The sequence below is a fragment of the Mirounga leonina genome, unplaced genomic scaffold (assembly GCF_011800145.1).
Source record: "Mirounga leonina isolate KUSES-001 unplaced genomic scaffold, KU_Mleo_1.0 Mir_53, whole genome shotgun sequence".
Classification (NCBI taxonomy): domain Eukaryota; kingdom Metazoa; phylum Chordata; class Mammalia; order Carnivora; family Phocidae; genus Mirounga; species Mirounga leonina.
The window spans coordinates 52,120,367-52,133,235 of record NW_023270807.1 but is presented as its reverse complement, the minus strand read 5'-3'; the positions used below and the strand labels follow the sequence as shown (position 1 = coordinate 52,133,235).

Sequence of the window (12,869 nt, the reverse complement as noted above, 5' to 3'; positions counted from 1 at the left end):
AAGCTTTTTTTCTTTAAAATTTTGGGAGGCATTTTCTTCTAACAGACCAAAATATGCCCCAAATCTAGTGTGTAGCACTGATCTATACACCAGCCTGATCATATTTGATCATATACTTTTTTTTTTTTTAATCTTTTTCTTTTTTCTTTCTTTCCCTTTCTTTTACTCTGGTTTCAGATCTCTTCTGATTTGTTTAATGTATATTTTTCTGGGGTCGTTGTTATCCTGTTAGCATTTTGTTCTCTCATTCATCTATTCTCCCCTGGACAAAATGACAAGATGGAAAACGTCACCTCAAAAAAAAAGAACAAGAGGCAGTACTGACTGCCAGGTACCTAATCAATGTGGACATTATTAAGATGGCAGAACTAGAGTTCAGAATGATGATTATAAAGATACTAGCTGGGCTTGGACAAAGCATGGGAGATATTAGAGAAACCCTTTCTGGAGAAATAAAAGAACTAAAATCTAACTAAGTTGAAATTAAAAAGGCTATTAATGAGGTGCAATAAAAAATAGAGGCTCTAACTGCTAGGATAAATGAGGCAGAAGAGAGAATTAGTGATATAGAAGACCAAATGATGGAAAATAAAGAAGCTGAGAAAAAGAGAGATAAACAACTCCTGGATCACGAGGGCAGAATTTGAGAGATAAGTGATACCATAAGATGAAACAATATTAGAATAATTGGGATCCCAGAAGAAGAAGAAAGAGAGAGAGGGGTGGAAGGTATATTGGAGCAAATTATAGCAGAGAACTTCCCTAATTTGGGGAAGGAAACAGGCATCAAAATCCTGGAGGCACACAGAACCCCCCTCAAAATCAATTAAAATAGGTCAACACCCCAACATCTAATAGTAAAACTTATGAGTCTCAGAGACAAAGAGAAAATCCTGAAAGCAGCTCTGGACAAGAGATCTGTAACCTACAAGGGTAGAAAGATTAGATTGGCAATAGACCTATCCATAGAGAACTGGCAGGCCAGAAAAGACTGGCATGATATATTCAGAGCACTAAATGAGAAAAATATGCAGTCAAGGATACTATATCCAGCTAGGCTGTCATTGAAAATAGTAGGAGAGATAAAAACCTTCCAGGACAAACAAAAACTAAAGGAATTTGTAAACACGAAACCAGTCCTACAAGAAATATTGAAAGGGGTCCTCTAAGGAAAAAGAGAGCCTAAAAGTAACATAGACCAGAAAGGAATACAGACAATATACAGTAACAGTCCCCTTACAGGAAATACAATGGCACTAAATTCATATCTTTCAATAGTTACCCTGAATGTAAATGGGCTAAATGCCTCAATCAAAAGACACAGGGTATCAGATTCGATTAAAAAAAAAAAGACCCACTGATATGCTGTCTGCAAGAGACTCATTTTAGACCCAAAGACACCACCAGATTGAAAGTGAGGGGGTGGAAAACCATTTACCATGCTAATGGACACCAAAAGAAAGCTGGGGTGGCAATCCTTATATCAGACAAATTAGATTTTAAACCTAAGACTATAATAAGAGATGAAGAAGGACACTATATCATACTTAAAGGGTCTATCCAACAAGAAGATCTAACAATTGTAAATATCTATGCCCCTAACATGGGAGCAGCCAATTATATAAGCCAATTAATAACAAAAGCAATGAAACACATGACCAACAATACAATAATAGTAGGGGACTTTAACAACCCCCTCACTGAAATGGACAGATCATCTAAGCAAAAGATCAACAAGGAAATAAAGACCTTAAAGGACACACTGGACCAAATGGACTTCACAGATATATTCAGAACATTCCATCCCACAGCAACAGAATAGACATTCTTCTCTAGTGCCCATGGAACATTCTCCAGAATAGATCCTATCCTAGGTCACAAATCAGGTCTCAACCAGTACCAAAAGTCTGGGATTATTCCCTGCATATTTTCGGACCACAATGCTTTGAAACTAGAACTCAATCACAAGAGGAAAGTCGGAAAGAACTCAAATACATGGAGGCTAAAGAGCATCCTACTAAAGAATGAATAGGTCAACCAGGAAATTAAAGAATTTAAAAAAATCATGGAAACTAATGAAAATGAAAACACAACTGTTCAAAATCTTTGGGATGCAGCAAAGGCAGTCCTAAGAGGAAAGTATATAGCAATACAAGCCATTCTCAAGAAACAAGAAAGGTCTCAAGTACACAACCTAACACTACACCTAAAGGAGCTGGAGAAAGAACAGCAAATAAAGCCTAAACCCAGCAGGAGAAGAGAAATAATAAAGATCAGAGCAGAAATCAATAAAATAGAAACCAAAAGAACAGTAGAACAGACCAACAAAACTAAGAGCTGATTCTTTGAAAGAATTAACAAGATTGATAGACCCCAGGCCAGACTTATCAAAAAGAAAAGAGAAATGACCCATATAAATAAAATCATGAATGAAAGAGGAGAGATCACAACCAACACCAAAGAAATACAAACAAGTATAAGAATATAATATGAGCAACTATATGCCAGCAAATTAGAAATCTGGAAGAAATGGATGCATATCTAGAGATGTATAAACTACCTACACTGAAGAAATAGAAACCTGAACAGACCTATAACCACTAGGGAAATTGAAGCAGTAATAAAAAATCTCCCAAAAACAAGAGCTAGGGCCAGAGAGCTTCCCAGGGGAATTCTACCAAACATTTCAAGAAGAATTAATACCTATTCTTCTGAAACTGTTCCAAAAAATAGAAATGGAAGGAAAACTTCCAAACTCGTTCTATGAGGCGACTATCCAAACTCGTTTTATGAGGCCACTATTACTTTGATCCCAAAACCAGACAAAGACCCTATCAAAAAGGAAAATTACAGACCAATATCCTTGATGAACATGGATGCAAATATTCTCACCAAAATACTGGCCAATAGGATCCAAAGTACATTAAAAGGATTATTCACCACGACCAAGTGGGATTTATTCCTGTGCTGCAAGGTTAGTTCAACATCTGCAAATCAATCAATGTGATACAATACATTAATAAAAGAAAGAACAAGAACCATATGATCCTCTCAATAGATGCAGAAAAAGCATTTGACAAAGTACAGCATCCTTTCTTGATCAAAACTCTTCAGAGTACAGAAATAGAAGGTACAAACCTCAATATCATAAAAGCCATCTATAAAAAACCCACAACAAATATCATTCTTAATGGGGAAAACCTGAGAGCTTTCCCCCTGTGGTCAGGAACATACTTTATGTGGAAAACCCAAAAGACTCTACCCCAAAACTGCTAGAACTCATACAGGAATTCAGTAAAGTGGCAGGATATAAAATCAATGCACAAAAACCAGTTGCATTTCTATACATCAACAACAAGACAGAAGAAAGAGAAATAAAGGAGTTGATCCCATTTACAATTGCACCCAAAACCATAAGATACCTAGGGATAAATCTAACCAAAGAGGGAAAAAATCTGTACTCAGAAAACTATAAAATACTCATGAAAGAAATTGAGGAAGACACAAAGAAATGGAATAATGTTCCATGCTCATGGATTGGAAGAACAAATATTGTGAAGATGTCAATGCTACCTAGAGCAATCTATATATTTAATGCAATCCCTGTCAAAATACCATCCCCTTTTTTCAAAGAAATGGAACAAATAATCCTAAAATTTGTATGGAACCAGAAAAGACCCCAAACAGCCAGAGGCATGTTGAAAAAGAAAAGCAAAGCTGGTGGCATCACAATTCCAGACTTCAAGCTCTATTACAAAGCTGTAATCATGACGACAGCATGGTACTGGCACAAAAGCAGACACATAGATCAATGGAACAGAATAGAGAGCCCAGAAATGGACCCTCAACTCTATGGTCAACTCATCTTTGACAAAGCAGGAAAGAATGTCCAATGGAAAAAAGACAGTCTTTTCAACAAATGGTGTTGGGAAAATTGGACAGCCATATGCAGAAGAATGAAACTGGACCATTTCCTTACACCACACACAAAAATAGACTCCAAATGGATGAAAGACTTAAATGTGAGACAGGAGTCCATCAAAATCCTAAAAGGGAACACAGGCAGCAACCTCTTCGACCTCAGCTGCAGCAACATCTTCCTAGAAACATCACCAAAGGCAAGGGAAGTAAGGGCAAAAATGAACTATTGGGACTTCATCAAGATAAAAAGCTTTTGCACAGCAAAAGAAACAGTCAACAAAACCAAAAGACAACCGACAGAATGGGAGAAGATATTTGCAAATGACATATCAGATAAAGGGCTAGTATCCCAAATCTATAAAGAACTTATCAAACTCAACACCCAAAGAACAAATAATCCAATCAAGAAATGGGTAAAAGACATGAACAGACATTTTTCCAAAGAAGACATCCAAATGGCCAACAGACACATGAAAAAGTGCTCAACATCACTCGGCAACGGGGAAATCCAAATCAAAACCTCAATGAGATACCACCTCACACCAGCCAGAATGGCTAAAATTAACAAGTCAGGAAACAACAGATGTTGGCAGGGATGCAGAGAAAGGGGAACCCTCCTACACTGTTGGTGGGAATGCAAGCTGGTACAGCCACTCTGGAGAACAGTGTGGAGTTTCCTCAAAAAGTTGAAAATAGAGCTACCCTATGACCTAGCAATTGCATTATTGGGTATTTACCCCAAAGATACAAATTAGTGATCCAAAGGGGTACACACACCCCGATGTTTATAGTAGCAATGTTCACAATAGCCAAACTATGGAAAGAGCCAAGATGTCCATCAACAGAAGATTGGATAGAGAAGATGTGAGATATCTATCTATCTATCTATATCTATATCTATATCTATATCTATATGTATATCTATATCTATATCTATATATACACACACAATGGTGTATTATGCAGCCAACAAAAGAAATGAAATCTTGCCACTTGCAACAACGTGGATGGAACTGGAAGGTATTATGCTGAGCGATATAAGTCAATCAGAGAAAGACATGTATCATATGACCTCACTGATATGAGGAATTCTTAATCTCAGGAAACAAACTGAGTGTTGCTGGAGTGTTGGGGGGTGGGAGGGATGGGATAGCTGGGTGATAGACATTGGGGAGGGTATGTGCTATGGTGAGCTCTGTGAATTGTGTAAGACTGTTGAATCACAGACCTGTACCTCTGAAACAAATAATACATTATATGTTAAAAAAAAATACGAGGATAATAGGAAGGGTAAAATGAGGGGGGTAATTGGAGGGGGAGACAAACCATGAGAGACTATGGAGTCTGAGAAACAAACTGAGGGTTCTAGAGGGGAGGGGGGTGCGGGGATGGGTTATCCTGGTGAGGGGTATTAAAGAGGGCACGTATTGAATGGAGCACTGGGTGTTATACGCAAACAATGAATCATGGAACACTACATCAAAAACTAGTGATGTGATGTATGGTGATTAACATAACAATAAAATTTAAAAAATGTTGAAGACAGAAAAAAAATTCACTACAAATGGACATAGATCTAAAGTGTAACCTAAAATGATAAAACTTTTAGAAGAAAACATGCAAAAACATTGTTAGATTGTAAGATAAAAATTTTTCAGAGAGGATAAAGCATGAATCACAGAACAAAATGTGAAACAAATGGACTTAATCAAAATTAAAAACTTTAGCTCCTTGTAAGGCACTGTAAAGAAAATGTAAAGATAAAACACAGACTGGGAGAAATATTTGTAAAACACATATATGATAAAGAACTGGAATCCAAAATATAGAGCTGACAAAATTAAATAATGAGGAAACAGACAATACAATTTTAAAAATAGGTGGCATACTTAAGCCTACATTTTACCAAAGATTACAAATAGCACATAAACTTGAAATTATGGTCAACATTGTTATTATTTTGTTGGATAATGTGATAAAATTAAACACCTATCAGAATGAGTAAATTAAAACAAAAACAAGGAATAAAAACAATATCAAGTGCTTGAAAGAGTGTGCAGTAATCAGAATTCTCATACCTACCCAGTGGAAATGCAAAATGTTACAATTAATTTGTAAAAGTGTTTGACAATAATTATAAAAATAAACATAATACTTATCATATGATCAGCAATACCTTCCTTAGACATTTATCCAAGGAAAATGAAAACATCTCCATATAAAAACTTGTATGTGAGTAATCACAGTGACTTTAGTCATAATCATCAATACCCCTAAATAGTTCCAATGACCATTACAGGAGAAAAGATTACAAATCATGGAGACATTCATACATCGGAATACTACTCAGTAATAAAATGGAATGTGAATGGACCTCAGATACATGTTACAACATGAACAAATTTCAAATGCATTATGCTAATTAAAAGAAGTCAAACTCAAAAGGCTACATATTCTTTGATTCCACTTCCATTGGATAATACCAAAAAAAAAAATAATAATAAAAATTACAGAAAGAAAAACATCAGTGAATGCCACTAGCTGGAGTTTGGGGTAGGAGATTAACTACATTATTTTCAGGTCAAAGCAACTGTCCTATATCTTGCCTGCAGTGGTGAATATATGACTATAACATTTGACAAAATTCAAGCACTGAACACTTAAACAGGTTAAATTTTACTACATATGAGTTATACTTCAAAACATTTACCTTAAAAAAAAACTATTGTGATGAAAAATACAGCTGATACTTGATTACAGACTAGGCAGTGATGAAGATGATACTGATTAACTCTGTGGATAAAGGCAATGTTGACTATTTTCATGATATTTATAACAATGATTGGGTGCCAGGCATTATGTTGTTTTATAGATATTATCTTTAGAGTTTTTGACAGAATTGGGAGTTATATGTAATAGAATCACTTTTTTCTCCACTGGGAAAATGAGTTTCATATGAGTTAAATAGTAAGCCAAAGCAACACAACTTGAAAGTGTCTGAGCCCTAAATGACAGGTCCATTAGATTCTAAAAGACATTCCCCTTTTTTGTTGGCAGTGAGAAAATAGGAAGGAAAAGAGTTAAAGATCTTAGTGAGAATTAAGAAATTGTTCTATTATTAGAAGAACATGAGAAAGGTGGCAGAAAGATTAGATTCAAAGAAGGAAATATCAGAGTGGCTAATGACTATGGTGAAAGTTGAACTGGGATGACAAATCAAAGCCCTGGAGATCAAATAAATGTGACATTATGCTCTTAAGAGGGTTATTAACGCTTATACTGAGATTTTTGAGGTTGATGGCAAAAGGGGGACTTGGTCCACATTCAACTAATTATAGTTGAGAATTTAGTTTTGTGTATAAATGTATTTCTGTATGATTCTCTGTGTATTATAATATAAAGTCACAAACAGGGCTGTTTCTCAAAAGGAAAAGAAAATATACTGGAACTGAAACACTAATACATATTTCTTGACTACTGGAAAGGAAGGAAGGAAAGAAGGAGGGAGGAAAGAGAGAGAAGCAAGGGAGAGAAAGAAAAATTAAGCCACCATGGTAGCCTGCAAATTGGAGGAAATATGAGCTGTGTAAAAGTTTAATAAATAAAAAGTAAAGGGCGCCTGGGTGGCTCAGTTGGTTAAGCGACTGCCTTCAGCTCAGGTCATGATCCTGGAGTCCCAGGATCGAGTCCCACATCAGGCTCCCTGCTCAGCAGGGAGTCTGCTTCTCCCTCTGACCCTCCTCCCTCTCATGCTCTGTCTCTCATTGTCTCTCTCACAAATAAATAAAATCTTAAAAAAATAAAATAAAATAAAATAAAATAAAAAGTAAGAATGAAAGTGAGTATTTTCATCTTGACCCACAGGGAATTAAGTGCATAAATCTCTACATTTACCTCTGTAGCCTGACCTTAGGAAGCAGAAATAATTGAGAAAGTGCTCACCGAATCCCTTTATTAGAGAGTGAAATTACATAGAAAAACCTAATCCTGAAATCCTCATGCAGGTGAAGTTTCCTTGAAGACAAGCTTGTAGACTACAGGAAGCTGACAAATGGAATTGTGTATGAGATTATCAGTCTCCCAGAGACTCTTGTGTATGCTCACTTTATTGGAATAGCAACAAGAGCGCCTATTTACTGGCAATGAGAAGTGCCTGAAGAATTTATCTATCATCTAGGAGGAGTGTGAAAAATACCCTATAATATCGTTTAAAAATATGTTCATTTGCTAGGAATGAAAATTGAGGACAGCTGCTACAACTGGTTTGAAATTCATTCTCTAACATGAAAAGGAAGGTTTCAGACATTTCACTAGGTTAAAGAAAAAATAAAAATCAAGAACCCTTGATGATGCTGAAGAAAATAAAACACTATGCAAAATAATTCTATTTTTCTTTTTTAGGACATTGGCTTTTTGGAATATGAATAATTCATAACAGTAATAGTACTTTTTAAAATGTAAAATGGAGAAGGTGCCAGGATGCTGTGTTGCAATATTAATGCATCTCTACATTTTTAAAATGTTAATATTATTGTAAAGTTCTAAATGCTTTACATTTTCATCTCAATGAATTATCTATGATGATGCAGCTTTTATCATTATCCCTATTTTACAGAAGAAGTGGAGGCAGAAGAGTGTGAACCACATACTCTGTAACCATAAAGAATGTTCTAGAATTTTCCCTACAGAGCCCTATAAAACTCTGGGAAAATTGTGCTTTGGCATAACCTCATCTTTAGTTGTGCTTCCTCAAAAGTGCCCTTCTGCTGGTTTTTTGGAACGACCCATCTGGGCCTATTTGGTTGAGCAAAGATCCATGCTCAGATTTTTTTCTAATATTCATTTCCCTCCTTTATCAAAATTTATTTGTTGATATTCATTCCCTGAGGACCTTGCTAAGTAATTCCCCCTCACAGGCTAATGGAACAATGTACTACCTTTCCAGCTAATAGAGTTGCATTTCAAAAGAGCCATTTTGGAGACATGAACTTATGGAAAAGAATTGATATTGATAAAGAGACTTTAAGGCATCAAGCAGGCCTCTTACTTAATATCTGAAGTACTTAGAAAGTCATTCTGTACTATTCTGCCTATAATGTACTTGGTGGTAACATCCAAGTCATCTGGGTAAAAGCTGGACTTTTAAACATTTGGGACATCTAGTGCTATTCTAAATTGCCTTATCAAATTATAAGATGTCCATGTGATCAGAGGATACCAATTTCAACAGAATTGTTTACTTTCAGTAGATTGATAGAGATTTTTGTTTGTACTTAGCAGTTGGAAAACTGGGTAAAATCTGAAACTGACGTGAATCTTTCTTCCATGAGCAAGTGCTAAAATTATACCACCAAGACATGCATTTCTGATAACCTCAACTATGTGTGATCTTAAGTGTTGTTGCCATGAGAAATTGTACAAAAGTACAGTATATTTTGTTGACTGCAAAATATGCAGAAATCTTCAAAATTTGTCTGAGCAGTCCAGGTTCAGAACCATCCATGTACTGCTATTAATAAAGAAAACATCCTCATATTCTAATGTGATAGCTTACAACATGATCAACTGTAGATTTTTTAAAAACCTCTGGCTATATACTGCAAATTATTTCATTATATGACATACTTTTGAATCAAGCAGTTGATAGTCACAAAATATAGGTACCAAAATCATAGAAGCTTATTATTCTTGCTTTCAATATGAGTCTATAAAATCTTGCATAAATTATGCAAATGTTACCAACTGTCTTATTTTGTCACTAAATAGTTATTAGGTGCTCACCAAGCAGAATGTTCACATGTCACATTTCAAAGTGTAAATTTTTAGCAAAAGAACTCTCAGAGTTTCCTCAACAGCATAACTGAAAATGGATAGTCCCCAATATTTATTTTGACCTTGGAAAATTTGAGTTCAGACAATATACCCAAATTCACATTATATTCATTGAAAAACAGATTGAGTTCTGATCTAGTGTATTCTGTACTGAAAGGAGCATTTCATATATGAAGTATTCCTATAAAATAGCATTATATCTTAGGGAAATTGTGAAGTGGATGGGGCTTGCTTTTGAATCATATGTCCTGTTAATATCCACTTTCTTTTGTGTTTATTTCCTGAACAACAACTTAAACTGACTTTTAATATATACCATATACTGGGCGCCTGGGTGGCTCAGTTGGTTAAGCGACTGCCTTCGGCTCAGGTCATGATCCTGGAGTCCTGGGATCAAGTCCCGCATCGGGCTCCCTGCTCGGCGGGGAGTCTGCTTCTCCCTCTCCCGCTCCCCACTCTTGTGCTCTTTCTCTCTCTCACTCTGTCTCTCAAATAAATAAATAAAATCTTTAAAAAAAAATAAATTAAATATTTACAAAAAAAAAATATATATATATACCATATACATTAGGCAGGCCTGCCCTGTTGCTTTCTTCTCTTAATTTCATGTTTATATTATCTTTCATCTCTCTTGATATATACATATATTGAGAAAGAGATATAGATATAAGCATGTGTGTGTGTGTGTGTGTGTGTATATAGCAATATATATATATACACACACACACACACCCACACACCCTTTAATCTCCAAAAGGACATTGAGCACTCTCTCATATCTTGCACATTTCCACCATTTATTAGCTCCTCTAGATAGCACTTTGGAAATATTGGAGATGAATCTTTATTTCTTCTTCTAGAGGCTTTATAACAATCCAAGATGGTGGCGCAGCCCTGGGAGCTCCCCAGGGAAAGATCAAGCGGCCTTGAATGTAGCTGAGAAGAAGCTGTTCAAGCTCTGGCGGGTGTTGAAGCGGGAGAGGCGACTGAAGCACCCATGATTCCGGCTGTGACAGACGATGGGCTGATCATGCAGCACCACCTCAAAAAGCGGGTGTCAGGTGTACATGCCAACATTACTCTGTGAAGAAGCACCGAAAACTCCTTCCACAGACCTGGCTTGCCCAGAAAGAGAAAGCAGTCATTGAAGTGGAAACCCCTACAAAGCCATCCAGGACTAGTGAGGCACAGCCCAAAGGGCAAAAGAAGACAAAAGTATCCCAGGACATAGACATGGAAGACCCTGAAGAGGAGAGCTGAATCTCTCACCCCTTCTACCAGAAGATTCTCAGCTGGAGCTAGGAGGACTCTGCGCTTCAGAGGACTTTGGAGAAAGCATTGCCCTTTTTCATTCTCCTCAGATTCCTCTTCCTTAATGGCCCTAGTGACCTAACCTGGAGGGTTATGTTGAGAGGAAGAGGGTGGAGAAGAAAGATTGGAGAAGGGGCTCCTTAGCAGTCAACTCCATTTGTAATCAAAGCCCTAGAGTTCTTACTGAAACAAACAAACAAAACCCCAAACAATCCAAGATGGCAAAGAGCTGATCTGGTGAATTATTATGTACAAAGAAAGAATGCTAGAGGTATTTCCTAGCGAAAGGTAACAAAGAGCAAATCTTGAATGGGTGTGGAAAGTTTCTTACCTTCTCTAAATTTGTCTCCTGTAAAAATGAGTCGTAGGGTGGCCAGATTTTCTGAGATTCAAATGACTAAATTATATATGCTTTTATACATACAAAAGTGGGAGCCCAATGCCTGAAACAGAGCACACACACAATGAATACCCTTATTCGAATTTCAGTGGAATAAGCAGGATGTGGAGAGTTAGTGGCTGATATTGGGCCTGGGGAATGAGAAGCAAACCAGTAGACAGGGAAGTGGAAGAATTGGGTTTTCATGGGAAAGGTCCTGATAGCCGAACATCAGTGGTTAATATGAAAAGGCAGAGGGCATAAGCAAATACAAGAGGTTATGGGATTTTGGTCAGAGTGGAGCTAGAGCTTACAGAGCTCTGTATATTGAATTGTCAAGGGTTTTATGGGAAAAAGATAAGGAAGGGAGGAGAAGCATGAGATTCTAGATTAATAGCTATTGGGAAATGAGATGAAGAGGCAATGACTGGGAAATTGATGAGGTGGTAGATATTAGTAGTAAAAGAACTAAAGATATAAAGAAGAGATACTTTTATAATTTGGGGAAGTGGCACAAAAAGGGATAAGCACTGGCCATAAAACTTAATATCAGTATCCAAATGTGGCTTCCACACATTCCCTCTGATACTTTATGAGATCCCTTTCAAGAAGCAGCTTGATTTTCTTTGTAGGAAAAAAAAAATAAGTTCCTTGAAGAAAAATTAATATCATGGTACTTAAAATCCCTGAGGTTGATCCTGTGCTCAGTGCTTTGTCTACTTAAAACTCAAACAGGAGCCATATGACTTCTATGATAAAAATTGATTATTTTTATGGCTGAGGAAATTATTAGGTTACACTGAAAATTTGGGGGCCATATGCAAGCACAGAACAGGCCACACAAATGTTAAGTAACAATGATCTTTACCTGAAGATTCATGTATATAATCATTTTAAGAATCTGTTAAGGGAGTAACTACACTGAGTTTTTTTTTTTTGGACACAATATTTTATGATTTAAGAGATGCATATGTACTAAACTTGAAGCTGAAAATACTCTACTGTGTTTATCAGGTGGTTTAATGGCTGACAACCTTCCAAAATAGGTTTAGAGCAATCTGTGATACATAATCACAGACTTTTAAAAGTTCAGAAAAAGTTGTTATGGTTTATTTGGAGATATCATATAGTTTACCAAAGTCTCCTGGGCTTGTTGATATCCCATACTTTGTGAATGAGACCTTTTTTATTCTCCCTTCATTTGTTCAGCTCTTTACCTAATTGATTTTCTGTGCTAATACACCAAAGGTCTGAAGAAGGCAGTGCCTCAGGTGTGACAGATGAAATAAGGTGCTTTTAGTCATTGCTTTCATCCTCTGTGTCTAATGTGTTGGTTACAGCTGGGCTGTTTAACAGCAAAATCAATATATCATTTGTTGCAGGTACCTGAAAGAATTTAGAAGTCCTTCAGTATTTTAACTATTAG

General features: G+C 36.4%; 1 pseudogene; it reads left to right on the top strand.

The window, feature by feature from the left end:
• Positions 1 to 12,128, top strand: part of LOC118001102 — a 54,820-nt pseudogene extending 42,692 nt beyond the window's left edge.
• Positions 12,129 to 12,869: the final 741 nt, after the last annotated feature.